Genomic DNA, 25,643 nt, shown 5'->3' with positions numbered 1-25,643 from the left:
AAGAAGTATATGGGAGTTTGGGTAATTTGTAGTCCAATAACACAATGTATATACTGCATTAAACTATACTACATACATACATACATATGTATATCTAATATTATATTGTATGTTCAGTTAATTTTGATAAGATATTTTACATACATTCCACGCACGAAAAAAGTGTCAGCGAACCAGAATGTGTTGTGTATAAAGTGACTACAAGACTTTCGGAAATCCCGGGGAACTCCAACTGGTTGCTGGCAAGCTCGAAACTAACAAATTGTCCGGCCCGGATGGGATCACAGCCTGCCTCGAAACTGGAATATTTCCTGAAATTTGGAGGATATAATGACTTGTCTTAATCAGCAAGGAAAAAGAGGATCCCAGCATGCCGTCAGCATACCGCCCACACAGCGGGAAAGTTCTATGAAATGCTTAAACCTGGACTGCAAACGGCTATCAATAGCTGGCGGACTCTTCGCTAGACAGCACTAGATACGGAAGGTCAACTCTAGGTGCTATCCGAATCGTCATTGAAAGTGTAGAAGTCAAATAGTTCTGTTGGCGGCTTTAGTCTTTCAAACGCCTTCAATAGCGCGAGACGGGCGAGATTCATGATTCGGACGCAAACATGGCTTTACTCACATAACCTTCAGCTCACTACCGAAAAAAAAATAGAGCTACTATTGCAGACTAGCAAGCACATTCATCTCTTAATAAGCATGCAAACGGCTTTGGATATTCTAAGAACACAAAAAGCTGTAAATTATCTAGGCGTAAGACTGGACTGCGAAAATCACCGGCTATCTTAGTAAACTAATGGCCAACATAGGAGAGCCTACACAAGAAACGTGGAAGCTCTTAAAGTCAACAACCATCAGTGTCTTATTTACCTGAAACTAAAGCTCGTGATTTCGGCGTCTTTTGGGTTCAACAAGACGACGTCACTTCCAACACATCGCATCAATCAATGGATTATTTGAGAGAACTCTTCCGTGCACAGATAATTTCCCGTTTTTGGGGCGGTTGATGGGCCACTAAGTTCGTCTGATATGACACCGTTAGACTTTTTCCGGTCGGAATATGTAAAGTCTAAAGCGGACAATTCGCTTCGATTCAGGCGTTGGAGCAGAACATCACCCGTGTCATTCGCCTATTACCAGTCGAATGCTCTAAAGAGCCATCGAAAATTGGACTCAACGGATGGACCATGCGTGATGTAACCGCGGCCAACATTTGAAAGATAGATGTATATATATAAATATATGCTATATATCATGGTTCTTGATTTATATACTGGAAATTTTAAAGAATCAGATGTTTTTTTTCTTTTCTCAGCCATTTTCGAGTTGTAAGGTTAGAATGTTAGTATAATATAATATTACCTACCAAATTTCAATCGGTAAAGTTGGTCCGGAGGTCTATTATTTTCACTTAAATGTGGGTGGTGTTACGCCCATCGTCCCGATTTGACACCGTCTCCAAGAAAACCCTATCCTACCATCTCTGGTGTAAAAACTAATAGCTCTGGAGCATTTTTTTATAGAATTATTGGACTTTAAGTAGTTTGTAACAAATTCGTTACATGGAGGCGGGGTTTGAAAGAAAGAAGAGACCCGGACCTTGGAGACCCTATTAGATATGCATTTAAATGATCAGCATGATGGGCTGAGTCGATCTTGTCTTACACGTGAACTAATATCTGAATTTTTGAGATATTGATGAGCAAACGTCCCTTTCTCCTTAAGAAGATCCTTATTTGTCGGAACCGTAAATATCGGTGCACTATAGCAGGTAGCTGCCCTACAAACTGTACCATCGGAAGAAAGCGCTTGTAAGGAAAGCTCTTTTTGTCTGGAAATGATGCAATCTCCGAAGAAATTGTTCAGTTAGAAACTTACCGATGAAAGTTCGTTTAAGGAATCTTTTATATTTGTGAAGGGTATTATAGCTTTGGTGCAACTTGGACTATTTTCTTGAACTAGTAATGACTCTTTAAATATTTTAGAAAAAAAATCAACAAATCCATATTAAGCCATTTTATGCCACACAGTATCATTCTATTGAACAAAAAAATTAGCCAAAATTGTACAGCAATTTTTACGAACCAAAACGGTGCAGCTCAGTGGAGAATTGTTGGCAAAGCTACACTACCGTAGTGCACGGCGTATACGCAACATTTCGTGGGTAATAACACGCCGAAAGAGTTGGTGAGTTGGCTTACTCAACAGCATGGTAATTCCGAGCCTTGCAGCCAATCAGACTAATGACAGGCCACAGTAAGTACACTCATACAAATATATGTATATATATATACATATGTATATATGTAAGTACTAATTAATTTAATTGCTTTAACAAAAATAATCTTTAATTTTTATTATGCTTATTTCGATGTGCGAAGCGTGGGTGGGGGTGATGAGTAAATTTAACGAAAAGCATTAACACACAGGCAGGTGCGCAACTGTCTTCACGTCTGCAAACGCTCAACCACTTACCGGGCATACATATGTACATATACATATACACACATCTGGCAAGAATGAAATATTTATCGCCTTTATGTGGATGCGTGTGTATGTGTCCGTGTAGCTTATTGTACTGTTATGAAGCCACAAATGCGCACCGCAGACATTTACACCGGCGATAAGGAGCATAAAGGCTGCCGTGTGTTTGCATAACGAGACTTATGAGTGAATGCTGGAGAATATACTTGCGTATGTACATATATGAGTATGTAAGTATGTGGTGTGCTTAAAGTCTACGCTTTAGCTGGTTGGCCTCATTCGGTTTGTTTATATGCGCTGCACTGAGCTTTCGCACAACAAAATAATTGTGTGAGTGGAAAAAAAAAATAAAAATGGAAGCAATAACAACAAACAAGAATATATAAAGGACAACACAGGGTCAAAGTTACGAAACAATTAGCCAGGGGGAGGCCGAAAAAAATTTTTTAAAATATATATTTGGCATCTTTGTATTCAAAACTGGTGCACACATGTGTCGGAGATAAACGCTTTTGGATAGGCTTGTACATTAAGGTGGTATTATTATAAATTTTTTTAATATTTATTTAGACAAGCAGTTTGTATGACAGCTATATGTTATAGTGCTTCGATACGAAAATTTTTTTAGGTGATTGTAGCGTTGTTTTGGAAAATAATTTATACAAAATTTCATGCAGATATCTCTTCAAATAAAAAAGTTTTCCATACAAGAACTTGCTGTTGATCGTTCAGTTTGCATGACAGCTATATGCTACAGTGAACCGATGTGAATAATTTTTTGGGAGATTATAGCTTTAGCTTAGGCAAAAGTCTATGTCAAATTTCATGAAGATATCTCTTCAAGTAAAAAAGTTTTCCATACAAGAACTTGCTGTTGATCGTTCAGTTTACATGACAGCTATATGCTAAAGTAAACCGATGTGAATAATTTTTTTGGTTATTGTAGCCTTAGCTTAGTAAACAGTCTATAGTAAAATTCATGCAGATATCTCTTTAAATAAAACAGTTTTCCATATTAGAATTTGCTGTTGATCGTACAGTTTGTATGGCAGCTATATGCTATATTGCTCCGATCTGAACAATTTTTTGGAAAATTGTAGCCTTGTCTTGAAAAATAATTTATACTAAATTTCGTGAATGTACCATGTCAAATAAAAAAGTTTTTCATATAAGAACTTGCTGTTGATTGTCCAGTTTATATGGGAACTACGAGTATGTATTACAGTGAACCAATCTAAATAATTTTTTTTTGAGATTGTTGCATTGGCTTGGAAAATAGTCTATGCCAAATTTTGTCATATAAAAAAGTTTTTCATACCAAATTTCTGCGTAAAATATTTTTTACGGACAATAAACGAGCCACCCTAATAACAAGCCTACCCACACGTGACTCTGAAATTCATACACTAGCTTGTGTAAGCGACTGAGTACCTCGTATGTTTCTTATTTTTTTTAATTTTTTTTGTTTTTTTTTTCTAAAGTAACTGAACGCTGTGAGCGTCAACCTTTAAATATCGCTGACTTTCGTAACGCGTGTCGGCGCTAAGCGTGCAACAAGCGCTGCCACATTCAATTTATCTTTGTTGTTAGGGTTTTTACTTTTTGCCTTGTGCACACACTTAGTTTTTGACATTTCCCTGTCAAGCCAGACAGGCTGCAAGGTCATTCTTCCACCTATGCGATATTTCGAAGAAAAGCTGTCTTAATTTCGCTTATTTTCCGCTAATGAAATGCGCCCGTTATCGTTTGCCATCGCATTATTATATAAGATATTCTCTGTTTGGCGGCGCGTCTTTCTGACAGGTTGACTGACTGTTATGACGTATTTAATTTGCTGCTAAATGCGAGTATTAGAATGAATGCGAAATGGATTATGAATTTGAAGAAAATAATTGAAAATTAAAGAGAAAAAAAATATTTTTTAAGAGGAAATTATGAATTAAAATAACAAAGAGAATTTTAAATTTGATGCTAAAAGTTTGGAATTTGCATATTAAATTTTGCAGCTTCATTTAAGAAGTAAATTTCATACAAGTAAATTTTAAAATCGAAAATTCATGAAACTTTTCTACGATTTCGAAATTCAAAACTACGATTTTCAAAACTAAATTCAAATATATTTAAAAATTTTAAACTCAAAATCAAACTCTTAAAGCAACCTCATACAGCTCTTCGTTACCATTTCGGGGTTGCAACACGCTGCGAGTGTAAAAAAATGCCATAAAAATAAAACATAAAATTTGAAATGCTAACTCTCACTTAACCAGTCAACATTCTTTTAATGCATATTTAAACACTCTGTCAAAAGAAATACAACTCAAATATTTAAAATTACTTTCCGCTCAAATAAATTTCATGAAATCGGTAAGTGTCTAAATGGGTTCAAAATCGAACTGTGTTGTTATATGGCACATATTTATAGTCATGAATATGTAAATATATACGCCGACCATGTACACATAGCCCTATGTCTCTTCGTGTCGTCTTCTCACTTGAAAAGATTGCGGATAGCTGCAAGGTCGGAATATTCTCGAAGTGTTTGTAGGCAAACACAAAGTGGTAGGTAATGCCACTTGCTGCACAAAAGGTACATAAATCAATTTGCAAATGATGCTCGAGCAGCTTTTGTCGGGTCTAACGGTTCACACCATATGGATAACTCCGTTGTGTATAAACAAATGCTTATGCACATATCCACTTTTGTATAGATAAATTTGTAAGCTGAAGAGCATGTGGCACATTTCCATGCTTGTGTGTTGGTAAAAGATGTGCTCCGTGTTTTATTTCGAAAGAGCAGGTGTCTTGCTTAACACGTGTTAACCTTTTGGGAAAATTGAAATTTCTAAATTATGCGGAGAGCGTTTTGGTGATAATTTAATATTTAATAAATTATTATGTAAAGAGTTTATTTTGAGAGTTCAGAAAAACTAAATTAATTTTTTGTAAAATTCGCCCTTTTTAATATTTTAATAAAATAATATTAAAAAAAAATTAAATTAATTTAATTAAAATTTAATTTAATTAAAAAAATTAATTTAATTAATCATAATTTAATTTATTCACTTTTTAATTTAAGGTAATTCGATTTAAATAAATATTTGAACAATTTTTTATTTAATTTAATTAAATATTATTTTAATTAATTTACTTCATTTTGATTCAATTTAATGATAATTATGTTATAAATTTAAATCAACTTCAACATATTTAACACAATTTAATAGAATAAAATTATAAAATTTAAAAATAAGCAAAATTTAATTAAATAATATTTATTTAATTAAATAAGAAGAAAATTAATTTAATTAATTAAAATTTAAGTAATTTATCTCAATTTAATTTAATTTAATGCATTATTCAATTTCATTGCATTAAACTAAATTTAATAGAAATAAATTTAAAATTAAAAAAATTTAAATTAAGTATGTACATTTTAATTTAGAAAATATAATTATTTATTAATTTAATTATTTATTTAAATTTAATTTTGATAAAATTCATCTAATTTAATATTTTAACAACATTTAATTTAATTTTATATTAATTAAGCAAAATTTAATTCAAAAATTATAATTAATTTAGTTTAACTTAAATGTTATGAAATTAAGCTAATTTCAAATTTTATAAAATTTAATTAAATTGAAAAAAATAGTTTCATTTATTCTTATTTATTACACTTTTAATTTAAAGTAATTCGATTTAAATAAATATTGAAAATAATTTCTATTCAATTTAATTTAATTTTAGTTAATTTAATTCAATTTGGTCTAATTTAATTTAATTCAGTATTCAACTTCATTATATTTAACTAAATTTAATAGAAATAAATTTAAAATCAAAAAAAAAATTTAATTAAGTAAATTTAATTTAAAAATTATAATTAATTTAATTTAAACTTAATTTGACCAACATTAATTTATTTAATTTAAAAGTTTAATTTATTAGAAAGAAATAAATAGTTTACATTAAATTTAATCTAATTATATTTTAATTAATTTACTTCAGTTTGACTTAATTAAGTTCCTTATACAATTTATTAATTATAATTTAATTAAATAAAAATTTGTGCTTTAAATTTAATTTAACAAAATTTAATTTAAAAATTAAATATAATTTAGTTTAATCTAATTTTGATGACATTAGTTTAATTAATTTTTTTTTGTTAAATACTTCAGTTTTTTATAATTTAACTTTGTTTAATTTAATTCATTTCACATTCAATTATAACTAATTCGGCTTAAAAACAATTTCAATTTTATTTAACTTATTGTAATACTATTTTAATTAATTTCCTACAATTAAGTTTAACTTAATTTAATTAATTATTAAATTTCATGATACATAATTTAAAAAAAATAGAAAAATTAAATTTATTTAAGCAAATTTTAATTTGAAAATAAAAATTAAATAGGTTTCATTAAGTTTAAAAATTAATTAAGATTTAATGAGTTCATCTAATTTATTATTTAATTTTAATTAATAAAGTTCTTTAATTTAGTACAGCTTTTTTTAGTTTAAAATTTAATTTAAAATTATCAGACAGTGTTAATTACTAATAATTTTAATGAACAAAATTTAATAAAATTAAAAAATTAAAAACTTTGAAATGTAAGAATTAAATTAAAATTAAAAATTTAAAAATACTAATTATTAACTTTAATTAAATTAAATTAATTAATCAAAATTATTAGTTAGTGACACTCAAAATTGATTTCCCTTAATTTGGCTAAGTTTAATTTATTTCCATTAAAATTATTTGCTTTAATTTTATTCTACTTCGATTGCTACTGAACTAGCGCGGTTTACTGTTACTCAAATTATCTTAAAAAAGTACATAACGCAGTAAATATACACATATGTATGTAGGTGTGTTTGTGAACACTCTCGAAAGTGCCATGCGCTACACTTGAGGACGCCATATGGAGTCTTCCATCACTTAAAAGTGTTTACACGTCCGGAAAAGCGAATTCAAGTGACTCTTCCTCGAAATTCTGCTGACGAGTCAACTAAAGCTGTCTACACGCATACACATAAACATGCACATATGTACATTATATGTATGTTTGTGTATAACGCGTTTAACTTTTACATATTCCAAAGTTGTTTTATAAGCTGCGAAAGTTTGTTACTGCGCTTATCCAAACACACACATGCGCTGCTCGCAGATTTGAAATACATAAATTATATAATTTGTTTGCCTTGGCTTTGTGTGTGCGCACTTTTCGCTGCTGTAATAACGGGAAAACAGAGTCTTCTTTCACAGCGGCGAATTTGCCACGCTTTTTCCAGCGCCATTTTTGTTACGAAATTGGAATTTATTACTAAAGATGAATTGCCACTGAACGCGTTCCGTTCACCACAATGACAATTGAGTGACAGTAAAAAATGGCATTTAAATTTTTTACGAGTCTATAACCACGATGTGAATATTCTATGCGCATACATGCGAACATAAATTAGCATAGACATGTTTACACTTGAATATTAAATGTTGTGAGAGAATATAATAGAATTGAAATTGAGATAACTCCGAGTAAAGGACCTTGCATTTGTATATGTGTTCATTGTGACAAAAAAGCACCCGGAAATTGTAATTAAATTCTCCAGGCAAATGATATTTCAAAAAACTGTACATTGCTAAGTTGGTAGAACTGCCCTAAATTACTTTGTCCAATACGAGCGTGATCTGCCAACTAGTTTGTTTACAGCAGCTACTTAAATCGGTACACCTTCGTAGAGCGTTGCGATTTACAACGGGATAAAAATATAGATTAAAAAATTTGTCTCAAATTCTGTATTTCTAACTAAATTTCGTGTGCGGAAACGTTGAAAAAGGCTTACGGTGATTCAATTTTTATCAAAAAACACAAGTCTACAAGTGGTACAAAGCCTCCAAAGACGGTCGAGAGTTCTTTGAAGACATGTTCTAGACGATCTTCGACCTCTTCAACTGATGAAAATATTAAAAAAAGTGAAGGACTTGGTGCTTGAAAAATGTTAGACAAGTGTTAGAGAGATGGCAACGGAGCTCGACATCTTTAGCGAGTCCTTTCGACTGAGTTTGGAGAATATTTTGGGTATGAAAAGCGTTCTTGCTCGACTCGTCCCGATAACACTGAATTTTTTTCAAAATGAGTATCGCAAACAGGTCTCTTTGGGCATGCTTGATCGTGCGAATTCCAGTATCACATTCATGGGGAGTATTATAGCTGCCGATGTGACATGGATTTATGAGTTTGACATGCATACAAGTCAAATTTCATCGGAATGGAGGGGAAAAAATGAGCCGAAAAAAACAAGCTAAAGCCGTTCAAAAATATTTGTATTTCTTCGATGTTCGCGGTTTGGTGTATCATGAATTTGTTCTGGACGGATAGACGCTCAATAAAGAGTTATATTTGGCCGTATTGGGGCATTTGCGTGAGAATATCCGTCCAATACGCCCAGATTTGTGGAAGAAAAGTGAATGGATTTTACAAGATGATAATGCACCATCGTAACGAGCCACGAATTAGACCGAATTTAAAGCCAAAAACGCAATGAATACTCATCGATCAACCACCGCATTCATCAGATTTGGCTCCGTGTGATTTTTTATTGTTCCCCAAACTGAAATTGACGCTCTGTGTAGCCCGTTTTCAGTCGATCGAAGAGTTAAAAAAAAAATCGCTGAAGGAGCTGAAAGCCATCCCCAAAAGTGTTTCGAGGGCTGAAAAATCGTTGACATAAGTGTATTACATTTGGTGGGTATTACTTTTAAGAGCTTTATTTACAATTTCCGGGTACTTTTTTGTCATAATCTTCATCGTATGTTAAGTTATGTATAGTCACCTATAATTTATTTCAGAAAAGTGGTCGTTTTTTACCGCTTTTGGATATCTCGCTGGTTTTGTTTTACTCTGTGACACCCTGTGCCCAATTTGGGGTTTGTTATATTTCCTTTAAAATATAAATAACTAATAAAAAACAAAAAAGTTTTCACACGTGAAAATGATTCTGTTTGGTCGATTCAAAGTTCCAGATACGGTTCGGCCAAGTAGATTATTTTCTATCTTAATTTGGTATATAATCTACTGCTTTTGGGAGACTTTTTAAAGATCAATTTTTCACTTCGTTTACTCCATGGATTTTTTGATGAATTATTGCATAAAAAATAAACGATGAAACTTTTTTACAACCCTGAGTTATTATATACATTTATATCTTTATTCGTTATTAAAGCGATTAAAGTCTATAATAGATCGAGTTTATAGAATTATAATATAATTATAAATATATAGCGCCATCTAGCGGTATAACTTTTCACAAATATATCAAAACGCGCTATCCTTAACTAATAATATAAACAATATAATTTTATTACAAATGTGAGCCAAATTGTATTATTTTCCGGGTATTAACTCGTCTCTGGCGTCACCTGTTGCACTGTTACTTTGACCGTCTTCTGTAATGCAATCAATTACTGAAATTGAAACGATATCGTACGTGCGGTATGAGGGCTCAAACGGAACGCACCAATAAACATCAATTTCAATATATTCGATTTCGAATAATTTATATGATTTTTTCTGTGTTTTTCTGCAATTTCTTCATAAACCGAAAGCCTTTGTGCGCAGCGGCACTGATGACTGAAGCAGAAATGTCGTATATACACATACATACATATATGTATATATACATACAGGTGGCATTTAACACTCAAAAGTCATAGGTTTGAATTCATTGAACGTCCTTGCTACCTATTATCTGCGCCACCCCACTTTTACTGCTATTTGTGTCAGTGGGAAGACATTTCTGCTGCTGCTTTTTTATTACTTCTTCAGTGCGTTTTTTATGCCAACTTCACATATGGTTATTACCGTATTTTTTATACTTCCTTATTTATGCGCGCAATTATTTAGGTTTATATTCTTTTTACACATGCCTCACACACACATATACCTTATAGACATATGTGGCAGTAAATTTGCCATTCTGCGCCACCTCATACCACACACACACTTGTCGTCACTTCTCGACTTTGGTTCGTGGGTCTGTAGGAAATGTGCCATTTAATGAATTCTTTATGGCTCCTTACATTGTTTACATCATTTTCTATGGTTTTTTAATTAAACATTAATACATGGTATATTGTTGATGGGCCATTACTGCTTTTAGTAGCAATCGTGGAGTGTTCTCTCACTGCAGGCCACTTATGTTATGTGGTAAGGGAGTGTAAAAAATATATCAAATAAGATATAGAATATTAAGGTTCGGTACTAAAACTAGTCTTAGTTTAAGAATTCAATTAGACACGTGCGGAATTGGATAGTTTGAGGCAAAGTGTGTGAGTAAAAATGTGTTGTGACGTCATACTAGCGCAAACGCTGCGAGAGAATTCAGTAGTAGCACTCATGTGACATCTTTTCAATTTTTTTCAGAGTTGCTTAAAATAATATAAGTTATCACAGAAACCTAACAGCCGGGGGTAAAAATTGTTAACCTTTCAAGACTACAGAATTTTGATGTTTTTAACTTAGAAGTTTTCTTAAAGTCTGGTTAGGGCACAATAGACGCTAGGTCGCGATGTATTACCTCACTAATCTATCTATCTATCTAAAGTCTGGTTGGCAGCCATCTGTCAGTTAAGTTCTGATTAAAACAAGGTTCTTTTCGAAAACAAGAAGTCTTGGTTAAGTTCAGTTAAATTCTTTAAAAACAAATTATTTTTCGCGAAGAAGGCGTCTTAGTTAAGTTAACCAGTACTTAACTGATAGTTGCCTGTTAACATGACATTTATGAAACAGCCCTAAAACTATAATTACCCAACGGACTTACCTTAAATTTAGAAAAAGTTACTCATATTAGTTATTCGCTTGCCTCCTTTCTCGAACTGCTTTCGTCTAGTTTATTATTGGAAGAAAAAATACTGAAACGAAAAGAAAATAATTATTGTATGTAGTAATCAAGTGAGGAAAACTAATATTCTGAATGAAAATGTAGCCTTAGTGCTTTTGATTCCAGTTGGGAAAAGAATAAAAAAAAAAAATATTAAAAATACCGTAGTTCAGGTTATAAAGTCTCAATTTTTGCCAATCAACTTTTATTACCATTAAACTATGCTTTGATTGAATTAACTAATCAAAAAATAAGGACTGTAAATTGTGCACATAGATCTGCGATTTTAGTTACAGCATGACACGGTTAAAAAACTATATTAAACAAAAAAATACTAACTGATCAAATTTGACCCGGACTGACAAATTATACATATTTTTATTCTTCTTTAATGGCGTAGACACCGCTTACGCGGTTACAGCCAAGTTTATAAAAGCGTGCCAGTCGAATACCCTCAGAGCTGGAGTGTTTTCATCCATGGACGGCATGACCTAGCCAGCGTAGCTGATGTCTTTTAATTCGCTGAACTATGTCAACGTCGTCGTATATCTCATACAGCTCATCGTTCCATCGACTGCGGTATTCGCCGTTGCCAATGCACAAAGGACCATAAATCTTAAGCAGAATCTTTGGATCGAAAACTCGTAACGCCGACCCATCAGATATTGTTATCGCACACGCTTATGCACCATGTAGCAGGACGGGCATGATGAGTGACTTGTAGAATTTGGTATTGGTTAGTCAAGAGAGGACGTTACTCGTATTTATCAATTGCTTACTAAGTCCGAGGCGCTTCGGTTGACAAGAGTTATTCTGTGTTGTATTTCGAGACTAATGCTGGTGTTGGACTTAATGCTGGTACTAAGTTAGACGACTTCGAAGTTATATATGTCAACAGTGACGTGGGAGTCAAGTCTCGAGTGCGACGATTGTTTGTTTGATGGCAGGAGATATATTGTCTTGACCTCATTCACAACCAGATCCATAAGCTTCCCTTTTTCGTCCAACCTGGAGAATGCAGAACTAACGGTCCGTTTGTTATGATCAATGATATCGATGTCATGGCCATGCCATATTTAGTTTTGAGTCAATACCAACGGTTATTCCAATTTATAACTTTTTATAAGCCTTGATTGGAAAGGCTTTCAGTGCCTTCAGCGAATTTTGGTTATTTCGGTTACGGTTCATTTTTGTAGTGTCATTCACTAGATGATTATACAGTTTCAACGTCATATTCATAAGATCACTTCGGCTCACCAATTATGATGCGTTTGATGATTTCCGAGACTTCAGCTACATTGACAAGCATTTCTTTTCCGACCCCTACTCGACGTTGTGTTTTCAAAGGATTCAGGTCTATTCGTATGAGTCTAGCATTGATTGGGCTTAATAACTTTGACTTACTGAGGCCATTACAGTTCCTATAATTGCCTCAGGGAATTGTGTTCATCTGGATCGTTTTGTCTGACTAACCTTACGTACCTTAAAATGTATTGAGTCGATTCTTAAGAGATGTTGTGGTCCCTTGCTATCTCTCTGTTGCTAAAACGACGATTTACAAGCATTGTTTCTTTAACTTTTTCTATGTTGTCGCCATTAAGAGAGGTACTCGGACGACTCCCATGTGGCAAGTAGTGTTTGTCATCAAAAAAAAAAAACTGAAAACACTTCTGCAACATTTTCAACAATTTCATAGCCGTGATCATATTAGAAACGATAAAGTGGGAGCAAACTCGTTGTTAATTTTTTCCTAGCTAGAAAATGTTCCTTATAGCGAAGTTATCATATCAGATAAGGAATGGGTCGCTGTTATCTTATTCTCCAACACTAAATGGCTTTACTATGCCTGAACCCAGTGAGCGCTGAACGATAAAAAGCTCTTGTGGCGCTGAAAGATTCGAAAGAGGTCCAGTGAACAAATTTGCTATCGGTAAGGTTGCCGTAGTTGTCGAAGTTTTTAACCGTACATCCCTAATCGATATACAGCGGCATAGAACGGCGGCCAATTAATAAAGTTGTCTAGCAGAAAGCGAGGTAGAAATAACTTGACACTTATTTCTAGAATGTCCAGCTTTTACTAGAATAAGGTTAAAACATGTGGTAGGCTATAGCTTTGGTTATATGGAATGGAAGCTAACTTCTTCAACAAATTCGTGAAAAACTGAAATCGCTTAGTTTTCTAGGTTCAAGCTAGGTCTAGGTTGGTTTCACAAAGAGTCGGTTTTTCAATTGCTCAAGTGTGATGTCCGGAGTCCCGTCCTAATATATTCGAATATTTTGTAAATGTGATTCTATGGCTTTTTATACTCCAGGCTCTTATATCGAATATACTTATATATAACCTAGCACTTAAATATGCACTGTTCAGGTTTACTTCGACTTCAGTACTCCCTAACATAGTTATTTCAGTTACGAATAGCTTATTACTTCAATATATACATTATTACTAATTATGTGGAAAAAAGTTGTCGATAGGTGTTTTGAAATTTATTTCGCGTACTTTCTGAATCCTCTACTTCGGTTTTCTCGAAATTTCATTAAAATCTCTTAAGCCTTTTCTAAAAGTTTCGTTTTGTTTACTCAGTAACAAAGTGTATTTTCATAATGCGCAACGCGGAAAACGCGACTGAAGCAGAACTACCCGAAACTAAATTTATGTAAATGAGTATTTTCGCATAAAATACCGGTGAATAGCAACATAATTGAAGTGCCAGATTGCCTCACAGAGACGAAAATGCTTGTGATTATGTTGCTAATTAGTTGTTAGCGGTTTAACTAGTTAGTGTGAGCCCAAAAGCTGCGTAAATACGCCGAAGATATGCAGTGTGTGCAAACTGTTTTCATATTTCCAGATATTTGCCGGGCGAAGTTTTTGCTTAAATGCAGATATACGCTGAACAGGATATATTAATTTTGCCTGGAAGTTTGTAAGTCCTAGAGGAAAACGTCGGATGTGCTACAAAACATATATTCGTATTTTTAATTAAATTCAGCTTCTTTTTTTTATATTTATAATGAACTTAATGAACCAAATATGTACCATTTTGGTCGACCACATTTTGCCATTTTTCCGCTGGCGACATTATTCCAACAGTATAAAACTTTTCTGGTTTCTCGGCGAAAAACTGCGACAAGTAATTTTCTCAGGCTTTTCTTGAAGACAACTTTACTCAATTTAGGGAGTTCTGCATTGACCGAAAAAAATGGTAGTCCGATGGTGCAAGGTGAGGGGTATATGGTGGATGCATCAAAACTCCCCAGTCAAGTGCTCCCAGTGTTTGCAGAGTCATCAAAGATGTATGTGCTCTAGAGTTCTCCCGATGGAAGACGAAACCCTTTCTGTTGATCAGTTCTGGCCGTTTTTTTCAATTGTTTGCTTCCCTCTCATCAGTTGATGACAGTAAAATGTAGAATCAATCGTTCGACCAGGTTGGAGCAGCTTATAACGGGTGATTTTTTTGAGGTTAGGATTTTCATGCATTAGTATTTGACAGATCACGTGGGATTTCAGACATGGTGTCAAAGAGAAAGATGCTCAGTATGCTTTGACATTTCATCATGAATAGACTTACTAACGAGCAACGCTTGCAAATCATTGAATTTTATTACCAAAATCAGTGTTCGGTTCGAAATGTGTTTATCGACAAATTTTGTTCAGCGATGAGGCTCATTTCTGGTTGAATGGCTACGTAAATAAGCAAAATTGCCGCATTTGGGGTGAAGAGCAACCAGAAGCCGTTCAAGAACTGCCCATGCATCCCGAAAAATGCACTGTTTGGTGTGGTTTGTACGCTGGTGGAATCATTGGACCGTATTTTTTCAAAGATGCTGTTGGACGCAACGTTACGGTGAATGGCGATCGCTATCGTTCGATGCTAACAAACTTTTTGTTGCCAAAAATGGAAGAACTGAACTTGGTTGACATGTGGTTTCAACAAGATGGCGCTACATGCCACACAGCTCGCGATTCTATGGCCATTTTGAGGGAAAACTTCGGACAACAATTCATCTCAAGAAATGGACCCGTAAGTTGGCCACCAAGATCATGCGATTTAACGCCTTTAGACTATTTTTTGTGGGGCTACGTCAAGTCTAAAGTCTACAGAAATAAGCCAGCAACTATTCCAGCTTTGGAAGACAACATTTCCGAAGAAATTCGGGCTATTCCGGCCGAAATGCTCGAAAAAGTTGCCCAAAATTGGACTTTCCGAATGGACCACCTAAGACGCAGCCGCGGTCAACATTTAAATGAAATTATCTTCAAAAAGTAAATGTCATGAACCAATCTAACGTTTCAAATAAAGAACCGATGAGATTTTGCAAATTTTATGCGTTTTTTTTTAAAAAAAAGTTATCAAGCTCTTAAAAAATCACCCTTTAGTAGATGCTTCCTTTCCAATTCCACCAAACACTCAGCATCGCTTGGACCATGGTCTTTTTCGCACATTATCCACTTCTCGTCTCCTGTTACCATTCGCTTCAGAAATGGTTCGCATTCATTACGTTTCAGCAAAGAATTGCAGATGTTAATTCGGTCCAATAAATTTTTCAGAGACAACTCAAGTGGTACCCAAAACTCAAGCTTCTTTTTGTAGCCAGCCTTTTTTAAATGGTTCAAAACTGTTTGATGATAAATGTTGCGTTCCTTAGCGATGTCATTGCTGCTTATGGGACGGTCCTGGTCAATCTTTTCCATAATTTTATCGACTTTTTCAACGATAGGTCGATGGAGCTGCATCTTTCACATCGAAATTTCCCGAACGGAAGCGAGCGAACCATTGTTGTGCTACCCGAACAGCATCGTCTACGTAAATTTCACGAATTGAATGTGATTGGTAGCACTGCAGACATACGACTGCAACGACATCTATTGGAAAAATACGAAAAGACTTTTCGACTACCCAATATTTTGAATGCGTTCTTTTGAAAATTAGTTTTGGAAACAAAAGCCTTCTAATAAATATTGTTCTAACGACGTGAAAAGAGTAAACGGAAGAATTAATTTTCTCTTAGAAAATGAGCATTTTGAAGTTATAAGCTTCTGTCATCAAAATATTAGTAACCATTTATCAGCAGAAATTTGCATGCCACAAAAACAAAGAGTTAAAAACTATTAACCAAATATGCAGTAAAGCTTTTTGCGTTACCAAAATCGGCTGTCAGAAACCGATGTTCGCGAACGAAGCAGCAAAAAAGTCATAACATTTATGTGCAACTACTATTCGTAGAAAAAATTACGCCAAAATAGCTTTTTATGAAAAAGAGAATAATGTCATGACTCATAACATCACCAACGCCACTTCATCAATTCATTGCCAAGTCTTTCTTGCCGGCAAGCGCTCGGTTTATGTCTGGTGGCAAATTGGATTTACTAAAACAATATGTAAATCAACATTTTATTACTTCACTTTATAAAATAAATATATATATGTGTGTGTGTATACACGTGTCATGCTTCTGCTGACAGGTGGCCCTGTGGCGTGGGAGACGACTCTATTGCCATAGCAATTGTCTTACTTTGTACGGATTTACGCGGCAATGATTTGTATGAGCTCCCTGCTTGTTTGCTGATGACGCTTATATAAGCTTTTATTTTTCATTATTTATACTTACTATACTATCCTCTAGCCTGAAGTGCTGAAGAGTATTATGTGCTTTTGTTTGACACTAACAATGATGGCGGAAATGCGTGCGTACGGAGGTTAAGCAGGGAGAGTGTGACGTAAATTGCGTGTTGGCGAGAATTTAGAATGGAAAGTCATACCTAATATATTGCGTATTAAAGTAAGGAATTATTTACAGATTTATTTACATTTTAGATTTAGTTGGAAAAATATACTGAAGTTACAAAAGTCTTTACAGGTGGCAACTATACATCATATGGACCCTGAATATTTTTTTCGAAGATTGTAGAGTTGTCATGAACAACAATCTACGCTAAATTTCGTGAAAATATCTTGGTAAATTTAAAGGGTTTTCATAAAAGATTTTGATTTTGATCTGCCAGTTTCTATGACAGCTATATGCTATAGTGGTCAGATCGGTATAACATGTTCGGAGATTGTAGCATTGTCTTGGACAATAATCTATACCGAAATTCGTGAAAATTCATATACAAATAAAAAACTTTTTCATACAAGGATTTAATTTCGATTTGTCAGTTTGTATGACAGCTATATGATATAGTGGTCTGATCTGTATAATATACTTGTAGATCATAGCATTGCCTTGGATATTAATTCATGCCAAATTTGGTTAAGATAGCTTATCATATAAAAAAGTTGCCCATACACGAATTTAATTTTCTTTAGTTAATTTGTTTGATAGCTATATGCTATAGTAGTCCGATCTGAATAATATATTGGGAGATTATTGCATTGTCTTGGACAATAATTCATGCCAAATTTGGTGAAGATAGCTCGTCATTTAAAAAATTTTTCCCTACAAGGGTATAATTTTTTCGGTCAGTATGTTTGACAGCTATTTGATATAGTAACTGGATATAAATAATATGTTCTAGTGTTGTACTATTGCGAGAGAAGAATGTGTATAAAACTTTAAATAGATATCTCAAAAACTGAGAGTGTATCCTTGCTCATTTATATATCGTATATGTTTTATAGAGTCTCCGACTTCTACCTTAATTGAGGAATAAATATTTATCTGAGTGTAAATTTGGATCACATAATTGTCATATGAAAATTTTGTATCAGATCATAAATATTTCCAGTAGGTTTGAATATAAAATAGGCATATTAATATACAAACAGATAAGGTAAACTTATTAAATTAAAATGATTGACTTACTGACAAATATGTGGTTTTCATTATGTCAAATTCACTGACGCTAAATGACAGCAACGAAAGGTCGATGACGCATATTTCAGAGCAAATATTCGATTTTTTCAGCTAAATTGTCTTTTTAAATCGAGAGCTGTTGCCAACAATTGTATAAAAGTTAAAGCAAGTCCGTTTCTGTTGGTCTGACTACAACTGTCATTGAATTTGACATACTGAAAACCTCTTATAATAAAGAAACTGCAAAATTGGTCAAAATCTTTGGTCAATAAACGTACTTAAGGAGTTATCCCATAGCATACCAAGTTAAATATGACAGGTATAACAGTTTTGACAGTAATAATGACAAAAGTTTGACACGGCTATGGCAAAGAGGTAATGTTTTTTTGTTTTTATAAAATTGAGGTCACATTTTTTAGTGGCCATATATTATCTATTTCTTCTTTAGAATTGGTGCTTGATGGGTTTAAGGATTCACAATCCTAAGACCTCATGGAAAATAGGCATATTAAATATTTTTAATATTTCTTTTCAAAAAGTACCGCTGTTTTGACAGCAAAGAAAAAGTGTCATAAATAGTTTTCTGCAAAGCACTACTTGTCTTTCATACACCTGGAATCCGCAACTTCATTAAATTTAGTGCTTGTCAAGAAGTTGTCTGCTTTAATTTATACTGTCCACAATTTAATACAACGGACAACAGAGTCATTCATTGCATATTACACCAAAGCTACCTTATTGAAATTGTTAATGTAATCACAAAAGACACCGATGACATAAGGTGAACAACAGGAAGTGCTAGGCTAACCAAAATGCTGTTCACCTTATTATTAGTCCAATTTAGTATGACGGCCGTTTCACTCAACAAGCACATACAATTCTAACAGTCAGGTTACACCTGACAACTTTACAACAGAGTTGAAAGCACAAGTCAACCATACATTTAACTTCATTGTTGCAATTAGAGATTATTGGCGTAAACCCAGAGTCGTGCTCCAATCGCACACAATACTGAAACATATTTGTCGTTATGCCCGAAACGGACCACACAATCAACGCCAAATTATTATGACATAATCAACGAACAACTCCCAGCACTGCGGCTGTCGTTGACAACCTACCGACACCAAATCATTTGTTGAAAGGCGCACAACAGCTTGTTTATAGTGTTTGACGTGTGGGAGAGAGTTAACAGTATATACTATAGGATTGTATGTAGGCGTTTGTGTTGAGGACATTTTGTGTTTGCAAATGAGATTGTGGCTGTAAATATAATAGAGTTTAATTATTAAAGGATTCCATAGCCTTCACATTTGCTGAAATTAATGAGCATTTAATGCCTGAGTAATATTGTTGGGCGATGTGATCATTAAATGTACTTCAATATGTAGTCTGCTTTCTGTTGGTTTGTAAATAGTGAATGACTTTGAAAATTATTAATTGATTGGCTTGATTAGACATGTTGCACAATTGCTTTATTCGGCGAAATTCATTCGAACGCCATGAAAGACAATAGAATGGCTAAAATGTGGCGTTTGTTTGGTTTGGTATTACTCGGAAATCGATATCCATATGTTTTGACTCTCTAAGCCAGCTGACAAATGCTTTAAAATGGTTTGAAAGCAGTTATGACATATTTGACTTCTGATGTCAAAGGGACGTGACATTTACTGACCATACAGTTCACCGGTTTTGTCCACCACTGACTTTTTTCTTTGAGGATATTTGAAAAGTGAAGAATATGCAAGTCATCTTTAGACCAATGACCAGCTTTGGGCCGAGTTAATGCACCGCTGTTCGAGAGTAATGGAAAGCATGGAAAATGAATTTTTTTTGATGTGGTGAATAAAGTCTCTTGACTAATTATTCAAAGTTTTTTAAAGAACTAGGTTGAATAATAATGTCACAAATATTAATGAGAACTTATTGCCGTTATTTTTGAAAGGTAAAGATATATAGTTGAAAGAAAATGACACGGAAATTTGGCCAGCTTGACGTACATTTCATATATTTTTACGGTAGTGTAATGAGCGGGTTTTAGACTTAACGGTGTATTAAATGTAATTACAACACAGCAGTTGTAACTGTTAATGAAATATCATTACGTTTTTTAGAGCTTCATTGGTTGGTTATTGTCGTTGAAAAGGTCAAGTTTTAAAGGGTGAGGAATGGTAAATTTTAATACTTTTGGAAGTTGGGAACCCATCCTAGTAAAAAAAATTAAAGGGTTTGTGGGGAAAATCGACCAGTGAAACGGAAATCATTATATTAGTGATAAGGAGCTGAGACCATTTATTTAGTTAAGGGCCGTCCAAATTGGGGCGCAGCGTCCCTTAGAAGCTTGTCGAAGGACAGATCAGACAGATCAGACTGAACTGGTATGAAATATCGAAAGGGCTCTTGAATATAAGGGATACGCCCTTGGAGTATTCTCGGACATTTCTGAAGGATTCAACAACGTCTGTACGCAAGCTATTCTGAATAGTATCCTGTTAATAGGTATTGATCATACTATACAACCCTGGATCAGAAGCATTTTGATCTCTTGAAGGATAAGAGCGGAATGGAACGACGCTAGAATGACCAAGAAAGTATGTAGAGGTATTCCGTAAGGTGGATAAGGAACTTGGATGGAAAAGCCCCTAAGATTGTGGGATATGTGAACGTTATTACCATCTTAGTAACAGGTAAGTGTCAATAGATCATTAGCAGTATTATGACCACCATTCTCAATTCAGTACAGAATTGGGTATCACTAAATGGGACACAACTTTCTCTCAAGACTCGCACCAAGTTCTTGGGGTAGTCTTGGCCAGCAAACTGCTGTGGAAGCACAACGTGGAAGAGTGAGAAAAGCTAGGAATTCTTCATATGTATGTCGGCACAACTTGGGGGCTCTCTCCCTCTCTCAGGCACTGATGCTACACAGCTATTCTAAGACCAGTTCTGCTCTACGGTGCAGTGGTATTTTGCACAGGCGCAACGTGATTGGAATAATATGCTCCTTGATACTCATTAACATATTTCACAGTTTGACCGTTATTTTCGGTAAAAAGTCAGCTATAGGCATTGAAATCCATATAAATATGACCAAACTTTAAGGTCGTAAAGTCGTTTAAGAACTTTTTTGAAGAGCATTCAATTTGTTATAAAATCCACAAATATTTTTCAAGCGAGATATAAATTTTTCTATCTACCTATTAATACGAAAATAAGAGACGAACGACCTTCTCGTTACAATTAGGAGCTTATACTTGCAGAGCCTTTCTGGAGGTGTCTATTAAACAATTTTTGAGAGTACAAAGCGAAAAAAGAAACATTTTCGGTTTTTGACCCACCTTAATATGCATCTACAGTTCTTTGCCCAACTCGATTAGTTTTAGGTGTTAAAAACAACCGTTAGGTGCACAAAATTATACTATACAAGTTGGAAAATAGATTTCAATGACAATTACTGTTATGCTAACCATTATCTTACAAATCGTACAGCAATTGACGAATACGAATAAGAACAAAGCGATTTTGTTTAAATTCCTTTGAGTTTATCAATTGCGGCACTTAAACTTAAACTTAAAGTTTTCATTGCTTGCGAAACAAATTGTATAGCTCAGCCTCTGATTAAAAAGAGAAGTGGTGGGCATACACGAGGGAGACGTGCGAAGGTCGGTTATCATTTCTGTAAGGGTTAAGTGCCTTGTTGAAAACTTCTGGGAAACTTTTGTGGAATAAAAGCACAATAAATGAAATTACTGACATACACACCTTTTAATTATAAGCGCTTTTGTTGCAAATAAGGGGTGGAAAAAGAAATTCTCTTCACTTTTTGTATTTTTAAAGATTTCCTTGTAGAGTTTTACTCTTGAATTGCTGCAAATGAAAACAAAAATCTCTTGCTCTCTACATTTCAACATTTACGATGAATAAAGTGTAATTTTGAACGGCTTTAACTCATGCCTCCTTCAACTTTTACTTATTCTTTTTTCTGGTATGGATGTATGGATGTATGTTTGTATAACTGCTTTGACCCTGAAGAGCATCGATTGTTGTCATATGTTAGCAACAAAAAAGAGAAGCAGGCTTGGTGACATTGTGGGTGCCCGGAACGGCAATGTTGGGGGTGAAGGAGCAACAAAGTTTCCATGTACTTTATTCAATACTTTTTCGAACGATTTTTGTGCTTCATGTATTGCTTTCTATAATAGCTTTACGCTTTTTTGTAGTTTTTGAGCTTGCAAGCTATATTTTCATTGGAAAAAGTTCTTCGAGAATCTTTAAAATTTTGTTTTGACAACTGCCACTTTCTGCTACATTAGTGCTGCAAGTTTCGTAACAATTCTGTCAATTTTCTCAAATGTAAATGCAACTTGCTGTCAGCAATACTTTTTTTATGCCACATTGATGTATGGTTGTATGTGATTGGAGCTTAGAAACACAAAAAGACGAATTTAATTGCCTGTCTTTGAATACAATGATGGTACAATAAGCATAAGTAGTCTTGTCATTAAGTATTCTAAGCTGACAGACGTTTTATTTCTCAATGAACAATTCTCTTTTCCAAACATTTGTTTACTTTTCGGAAGCAATAAATAGTTGGCAAAAACGTTTTTGAGTGCAATTTCATCATACTCCACATATTAAACACATTAACGACCAGAAATACTATACCTGGTGGGAGTTTTGTGTATCGATACACTTTCTGCAGCAAACAAAACCGTTGCTTATAACGAAAAATGGAACGATGAGTGCTAAAATTACTAAATTCCCCAGAGACCGAAAAAGAACCGTAGAAGCTGAACCCAAAGGATGCCCAAAAGAGATTCTTGTGAAGGGAAACATCAAAAAGGCTACAAAAGGATTTTAGTGAACGCACAATTAAATTGACCGAAGGCCAACATATAGCTCGTGAATACTTGGGTATGCTCTCCCATCTCTTCTCTTTGTATATACGTAAGTATATGTGTATTATAAAATATTTTCCGAAAGTTGGTCCGAGAAACAGTTTCGGAGTTAGGAACGTTTTTGTAAGATTTTTTAACTTAGTGGAATCGGCCCCCTCCAGTTTTGCCCACCACTGACTTTTTTCTTTGGGTTTATATTAAAAGCAAAGTATATAAAAGCCATCTTTGGACCAATAGAAAGCTTAGGATCAAGTTAACGCACTACTGTTCGAGATGGACCAAAGAGTAATGGAAAGCATGGAGAATGAGCTCTTTTCAATGTAGTTAAAAAAATTTCTTGAGTGTTTCGAAGAACAAGAGGTAAGTGTTTCAGAGTCGGTGAGGAAAATTTCTCCGAAACTCTTGAATCGATAACTTATAACCTTCCTAAATATTTTTGTAAGGTAATGCTTGAAGGAATAAGATTTTGATAATAATTTCGACTCGTTAAGATACTCTAAAGTATAAAATGTTGCCAAAAATCAGAATTTTGACTAGTTCGTCGAATATTACCTGTATTTATCTATATTAATTATATATTTTTTAGTTGTTGGATTTAAGATAATTTTAAGCTAAAAAATCTTCCTCAAAGCCAAACACCTTTTTTGGAAAATGACTACCGGATCAAGGAAATCCAAAACTGCCTCTACAAAAAAAAAAAAAAACAAAAAACTCGTGTTTTTTTTTTCTTACAAGGGGATATAACCTCTTAAATGCCATAAAATAACAAGTTGTATTGCTGATGAACTTGAATCCCCGTTAGTATAATAACCAGAGAAGCTGTATTCTGTAGCTAGAGAAGGCATTGATGGTTCGCAATCGATAAGCTGGTAAATCTGGGGGCTGCAAGCCAAGGACTGTCGTGTGGTTGTATACCATGATCTTGCGGCCAATAATCCCATATGGGGCTTGAGGCTCGAAAGCATCGCAAAATTTCGATAGGGCTCCATCTATCGAAGCTGAAACGACTTGCATGCATCTGCATATCGGGTGCCAAGCGCACACGCCCGACGGCAGCACTTCAAGTCATGCTTGAGCTCTCACCACTTCACTTAGTAATCGACCAGATATGCAAACGCACACTGCTTCAAATGACAGCATCCCTTCCCAGCAAATAAAGGACTTAAGTGGTGTGACACCATTGACCAAAGAGTAACGGAAGAATGAGTAGGCAGAGAGAGGTATTGGCAGCAACTCCAAGGCAAGCGACATGCCAATTTGTGGGGTTACAACTTCAGCAGTTTCAAATATGTAATTAATCTCCCTAGGGACAAACTCAGGCTACTTGTCGCATTCTACACTGATCACTATAAGCCCAGGAAGCCTTTATGTATGCGGTTTTGCGGCAGAGAACCTGAAACTCCAGAACAGCTGCCTAGGTGGGACTTAGGAGAGGGCACAATAGACCTTAGGTCGTGGTACAATCTTCATCTATTTATCTTATCTTAGCTAGAGAAGGCGCAATCGGACCTTGATGCTTGATTTTTTTTTTTGCTGCCTTAAGACCTAGTCCATCAATTAACAAATATCTCTTGATACAACTGCAGATCTATTAAGTTTAAAATTAAATCGATGCTTGAGAACCTCACACAATAATGGAACGGAGCTTTCACTTGAATTTCTGTATTTTTTTCATTTTTTTTTCTTATAATACCAATAATTATTACTGAAGAAAAAATTGAAGGAACTGAAAGCAGCTTTCGAAGTTGCAGAAATAATACCTATCACATTCCTTTCCATCAGCATAAATTCATTTCACATTTTTCTCTCTTAATGAAAGCCTTCTAGCTCACAATTAAAGTAGTTTGACCTAAAAGCAGCAGGAATTTTCCAAGGTTTACTTTAACGCACTACGTAATCTGATTTTGATGCAAAGGTACAAATGTAGTGAAGTCGAAGTAAGCTGAGCGTACTTTGTGCTCGTAGCTTACACTTGAAACGTATGCACTAGGACTTTGCAGCATATCGGAGCCATACTCAACAGCATTTAATGTGTACGAGCATGCTCAGGTGTATTATTTACAAGGACAGCTTGATGAGACAGTGACACTTTACCATTTATTTTCACAATAAATTTAAATAACACTTTTATTGTCCATTAATAGCTTCTGCAAAGGCAACAGACCAAGTTTGGTCAGTATTCTAGCCTTACAGTTTATGTTTGTCTGTCTGGCGAGTGGCAAAAAAAGCATCTTAGACCCACTATCAATAGAATGGCACCTGGGAACTCGTTTCATATTACTATTGGATAGCTGAGCTTCTCGGAAGCATGGCCAGCACTGGGCTATTATTGGTTCTTGCGCTGTGGCAATATCATTTTGATTTGAAATGGATCGCAAGAGATCTAGTGAGCTCTTCGCCCTCTGTAAGGCTAGCCATTCCCTAGTTGTAGAGGTTCTAAGTGATTGATGAGTGAAAATAGAGAATCTTAGCGGATGCAAGCAGTTGAAGCCGTTTGGATCTCAAGTATTTCTTTTTGATGGTATCGCCTTTCCGAGATCGAGGATTAAAGAGATGGGAGCTACCACTTTCAGACATCTCG

The 25,643-nt window shown here is 34.5% G+C and overlaps 1 protein-coding gene across 3 annotated transcripts in view; it reads right to left on the bottom strand.

Annotated features, from left to right (window-relative positions):
* LOC105229117 (G-protein coupled receptor dmsr-1) overlaps nt 1–25,643 on the bottom strand; it is a 283,338-nt gene that overhangs the window by 91,570 nt on the left and 166,125 nt on the right. For all 3 annotated transcript variants that reach the window (XM_049453470.1, XM_049453471.1, XM_049453469.1), the window contains one exon: nt 11,307–11,397. The gene's annotated coding sequence lies outside the window, so the exon portion shown is untranslated. The remainder of the gene's footprint in view (nt 1–11,306; nt 11,398–25,643) is intronic.

Source organism: Bactrocera dorsalis, chromosome 3, assembly GCF_023373825.1.
Source record: "Bactrocera dorsalis isolate Fly_Bdor chromosome 3, ASM2337382v1, whole genome shotgun sequence".
NCBI lineage: Eukaryota > Metazoa > Arthropoda > Insecta > Diptera > Tephritidae > Bactrocera > Bactrocera dorsalis.
The sequence above is the reverse complement of the archived record's forward strand: the minus strand, read 5'-3'. Positions and strand labels throughout refer to the sequence as shown.